Source organism: Aedes albopictus, chromosome 2 (genome assembly GCF_035046485.1).
Source record: "Aedes albopictus strain Foshan chromosome 2, AalbF5, whole genome shotgun sequence".
Classification (NCBI taxonomy): Eukaryota; Metazoa; Arthropoda; class Insecta; order Diptera; family Culicidae; genus Aedes; species Aedes albopictus.
The window spans coordinates 147,502,656-147,508,860 of NC_085137.1; positions in this window are offsets into that span (position 1 = coordinate 147,502,656).

Consider the following 6,205-nt stretch of genomic DNA (forward strand, 5'->3'; position numbering starts at 1 on the left):
CACTAACAACCCCCAAGTTGCCGGACTAACGTCAAAACGACAATTTTATTAGACATTATATTGAATAACAATTTAACAATATTTAATCACAGCTTGTAATCAGGCGTTATTAAGGCAAAACTGGAGGAATTATTAAGCAATATTCTCGGTTAGCACGACACTAGCTTTACTATCTGTAGAAACCTGAGTTATATCAGCACCTTATTAAACTTGTATTCAGCTATAATGACTTGTTGAAAACAAAAAAAAATATATGCAGATCCCGAATAAAACGGTATCATTCAACAATTGCACAGGTTATCGTTTTCGCACTATTTGTGTTATCATTCACAGGATCATAAATCAATCATACAACGTATCATATTGATGATAGCAGTTTTCGTTTTCAGAGTTTCAATGATAGACTGAATGGGTTGTTAAGTATCGTTACCATTCAAAAATGCCTTTTTTCTCGAACAAATTTTTTGGTAAATTATTCATGTTATAATCACTGAATCATAAATATTATGATACAGTGAATAATAAAAACAAAAAGGAAATATTTCATCAACTCTGTTTTATCGACAAGAAAAAAGTTACACCCCTGCAGCTTTGATCGATTCCATGAACCATTACGTGAATCGTTGTATCGAATTGATTTGTTTTTTATTTGTTTTGTTAGAACACGGCAATTGAACTGATGTGGTTACCGGGATCGTTTTTTACTAGTCGCGCGTTGTTTGAGGCTAAAGTGAACAAGTGCTCGCGGTGATTTAAAGCCAATAAAGTTCGAAAAGCGAAACTGGAGTTTCAAATTCATGAAAACAAGTGACAAATAAAGAAGTGCCTAAAGTGATCAATGGTGAAACTGATACATGAAGAGCCGTTTGCCATTGTTTGTCTGGCTGTCGAGGAAAACTGTGAAATTGGAAAGAATTAGCAAATCTTTCGATGGAAGGTGATTTGCACAGATGGAAATATTCTTCCCGGCGAATCGACGCAACTTCAACCCTAGGGAGAGCCGATGCCCATGAACGATGCGGCGATGCTGGAGCGAGCGCTGCAGAATATGTATACACGGGAATACGCCGCATGCATTGGTATTTGGGAATCGATTTCTAGACATATTTTTGTTAAAATATGCCGAATTGATCATGAATTGCTAGGTAGGTGTCCGAATCAGTGTTGGTAAAAACTCAAATTCTCAAATCTCATGGTTGAGTTGTTTCTCGTGCGATTCTTGACTCGCCAAACTCACCGCCGAAAAAATAAATAATGCATGAGTTGATTCGTGATTTTACTCATTGCTTTATTTCTTGGTTTTCTTATAGCGCATTTAGTTCACCACTGGACTATCGCACTAGTTTTCACAAGTGCGAAAACGCTAATAAAAGTGCGCGATTGCATTAAATCAACTCGGTGTCTTCAGAGCACTTGTTCACCATAGATTGAAGAAATAGTGCGCCGAAGACATCAACCTGATTGCACTTTTATTTACGTTTTCGCACTTATTAAGTCGCAGTTCGCAGTCCAGTGGTGAGCTAAATGCGGTAGGGTCTGGGACCATTTGGGCAGGAGCACCTATTTTGGGCACTTGCTGCTATAACTCAGTCAATTTTGATACGAATGACTTGATTTTTGAAACACGATAAGATACGCCCAGCATCTAGCGATGCGCAAAAGTTCAAGTCAATCGGTTTGAAATTGACTGAGTTACAGCAGCAAGTGCCCAAAATAGGTGCTCCTGCCCAAATGGTCCCAGACCCTATATTATTTACATCAAAGTTTTTAGGATTGTTTGACAGAATAACAACAAATCTAGCGTACAACAACAATAAATGCCGTTCAATTTGATTTGGATTCGTTGTACAAGCGAATGAGATTTTGGCGCTTGACTCGTGAGAGCGAGATTTGAAAATATCGCGCGCGAGAAAATGATTCAGAATCGCGCGCGATTTTGCTCACGCAGGAGCGGCTCATGAGTGTGCTTTGAGTGTGAGTTTACCAACACTGGTCCGAATGCTACCATAACAACGTTTTCATTACGAGCATACAAGCTAATTTCAGTAAAAAAGTATCCTGCATTAAGTGCGGTCAGGAAAATAATTCAGGATGAATTATTAAAAATTATTAAGGTATCATCGAGTGAATCGTTATCATTGAAACCACAGAGAACAGACATCCAGGCTAGAACAAATTTTATTCAGAAAGTTGTGTATGGATTTGCATCTTCACTTGAGTAAGGTTGCAAACCAATACACGATGATATCACTATCGCCACCAAACACCATATTGCCACAGTCAGTGGTGAATTGAAACATTTCAAGTGGTGAATTAAATTAGTATGGGAAATTTACCGATTGCAGCGCCACGCTATTGCCACTTGTGTTGCCGATTTCAAATGACCGTTAAATTTCTTACACAGTTTCGGAACCGGACTTGGATGTCTGTTCTCTGTGTTATTATTGTATCTATCGTTATTATTCTACGAATAAATATTGTATGATATGAACGATACCATTAACCATAACTATCTATGCGGGATATAATTTAGCTGATCCTGTTTGATGTTTTTTATGTTCATTATAACACACCAACTGTTCTAAAAGTTTCCTTGACTTGGGATTTGAACTCGTGATCTTCCAATCGCCAGTCGAATGCCTCACCGTCTACGCAATCCTGGAACTGGAGAAATGGCCGATCAGAGCGAAACATCTTCTCAAAGCAGTGAAAGATTATAACACATTAGGATTTATGGAAGGTTGGAAAAGAAAATAATGATTAACGCTGCAAACTTTGAAATTGCTACAAAAATCAGCAAATGTTTAATTTTTTTGCATCATAATCAAATGTCAACCTAATTTTAATATTGAAAATCTGCTTTATTTCCAGCGCTTGAGCTTGTTGTTCAATTGTAGGGTGATAATCGAACAAATAAATCAGAAAATATAAACCAAAAGCATTTTGGTTATTTCGACTTGTATAAGCAACAATAAACAGCTATTAGAAACTGTGGAATATAAGCTGTTTAACATATAGAACAAAGTTCTTATTCAGCCAACATTAAGGCTTATATAGAAAAATCGAACTAACAAAATTGCTGACGTTTGGTAAGCTTAAGGTACACCGGGGCAAGTTGAAACGGGTGGAGCAAGATGAAACGCGAAATTTTGAAATAGATTTCAATGCAATTTGGAAATTTTTCCTTCATCAAAAGATTGTTTGAATCAAAAACTATGTGTTATGGCATTCAAGCTTTTCGCCATCGTTGGACAACATCATGTTAACCCGCTGGTTCATCTTGCCCCACCCGTTTCAACTTGCCCGGTGCACCTTATAGTTAAATCGCAGTTCGCGTAAGTGCCGAATATTCCATTAACCCTTTATAAGGCCGAGAAAACTAGGAGAGTTGTCATCGCATACTATTATGCAAATGATTATATACATGATTACATGTACAAAACAATTTTTGTTTGAAAGAAACTCTCAAAAATCTAGGTGGCAATATAGTTGCCACTGCCCGTTTAGGCCAAAAACGCTGGTGGCAATATAGTTGCCACTGCCCGTTAACCCCAAAAACGAACTTTTGAGGTGGCAATATAGTTGCCACTGCCCGTTTAGGCCGCGCTGGTGGCAATATTCTTGCCACTGCCCGCTTAGGGTACTTTTCTTCTTTTGACTTCGACAAAAAGCCGGAAATAGTTATTTATGCAACAAGTTGCAAAATGATGATTTTTTCAGCACAAGTCGTACATTTATCCAACGAGGCTTGCCGAGTTGGATAAATACGACAAGTGCTGAATAAATCGAGTTTTGCAACGCGTTGCATACAACATTTTTTGCAATTATGAAAAATACCCTTAGTACGATCATTTCTAACTGCTCAAGTGCTCAGACAGGTCTCAGCTAAAACCACGTGCTAGCATCCATGCGCGCAAGTCCATTTTTCTCAATCAGGTAGGCTACGTCAATAAGTGTCACATCTACTCGGAGTCGCGTCGTCAACGAGCGTTTTTTGTGCTGCTGCTTCTAATTCTACGTCTTTTTGGCTGATCAAATCAGAATTAGAATCGCTTCTATTCAGGTTCGATCTGCCGAACAGACATAGGAGCAGCCATTGAATTGACAAATTTACACGGAAGAACATTAGTGCTTGAGGAAACTTGTGAAAAGTGTACCATTGTAAAGGTGCCGAAAAGTAATACTTTTCGGCACATTTAAGAGTGCCGAAAAGTACTACTTTTCGGCACTCATGAGCTAGTCAAGAAAAGTAGGCCATTTCTGCACAGTTCCGACAATTGAAAAGTGCAATCTTTTGGCACGTAATTGCAAAAAGAGATTTTAAAGTGGATTGGGGCCTATCCCATAATATAAACTGTGTAGTTCAGCTCATGTCAACCCAGAATTTGATTATTTCTTAAAATATTTACCAAATCTTTAATCTGACAATAAGTTTGAGCTAATTTTCTTCACGCGGTCAAAATTAGCCATTTTTGAGACTACAAATGGCTCCTAAATTGTTGTTAAGGCTTTGTTTAGTACCAAAAAAATACCAGGCGTTGTTAGTAGTCCCAATTTTGCGTAACCAAAAAAAAAGTTCAAAATAAATTGTTATAAAACAGAAAAAAATACAAACAGTAGGTGGCAATATAGTTGCCACTGCCTTATAAAGGGTTAAGGCTTATTTACAATGTAAATAACATAATTTCTTCGCCGACGTTTCGATCCTCGGGTTTGGATCTTCTTCAGGGCCTGTGGTTTATTGATTGTTTCAATCTCGGTAATTACACATTTCTTACTTTTACTTATTCGAAGTTAAACAACTTGTGAAGTGCCGTATTTACACGGATGTATGTCGGGATTTTGGTGAAATGGCCTCACTGAGGATGAACAGTTTAAAATTGTAGAAAATTGTGGGGATGTAACAAATTAAGATTTTTTTTTAAACCTACTTAACAATTACATTTACATTAACATTACATTTACACTCACAACCCCACAGTGTTCTACGGATCACGAGCAAGGAGTTCGATTAATCGACGTCTCATATGAAACGTTTTTCTTAATTTGTTGTAAGGATCGTTACACGGTTTTGCTTTTCTATTGCATTGCCTGGCCTGGCACCTACGTACATGTTCGTTCGTGTTTGATAGGCTATCGGAGTTACGCTTCCTCGATACATCCTCATGCCGGAGGCGTTGGTTCTACGACACCGGAACGATACTGTATTGTTCGTAAGCTCTTCAAGTGACTGCCACGGCCATAAACAGCAATACCATCCTCCTTTGTCAGAGCGTTATACCCGCACCCCTGATTTTAGTTGTTCAGTTACACCTTACTTATAATTTACAAGTTCTTTCAGACAAGCTACTCATGTAAACCGCCATAATTAAGAGTACATCGCTCGTTATCCCCCATCGAAGTCGTCTTGCTTATTTATATACCTTGTTGGTTTTACCCCATAAGTAACCTCTCAAGTTCTAAATCTGCTTTGGTAATGTGAGCTTTCGCATTTCACCGGCTAAGCGGTGAACAAAAAGCCGGCAAAATATTTACATTAGCCAATGTTTACTGGAAAAAAGTCAGCGAAAAACACAAAACTACGTTACCGAGTGCTCTATAAATAAGCATTGAATCGGATATGTAGGAGGGGTAGTTGGTGGTGGCGACGACGGTTGCTAGAAGCAACTGCATGGCCGTTGGCGGCCTCAGGGCGGGCGGTTCATCCAACCATGGCCCATGCCTACACAACAATAACAGCAGCTGTAGGGGAAAGTGGGGTAAGATGCCATTTTTCAAACTTTCATCGTTTTCAATGATAAACAGCCTCATTTGTTAGGCTTTCAAAGGGATAACAGAAACTAGACAATATTTGCTTGATACTTCAGCAAAAATATACACTAAAGTAATGCATTTCCATCGTTTTTTTCAGCGATTTTAAAAACTGATTCGTAAAACGAAAGTGGCGCAAAAAGCTCATCTGCCATGGGGTAAGATGCCACTTCATGAAAACATTCAAAAATTACGTCCACAATTTTTCGGGAATTTTCGACTGCTTTTCACCCATTTTATCCCACTTTTATCGTATACTCGAATACATGAAGTTTCACCCCTTCCTCACTAAACGATGTTCGTCATATTTGAATGACCCCTAGCGTATGCATCAACAACCATGCGTCTACATGTGTGTCTTAATCTCATTGGAAACACTTGGCTGGTAATAAAA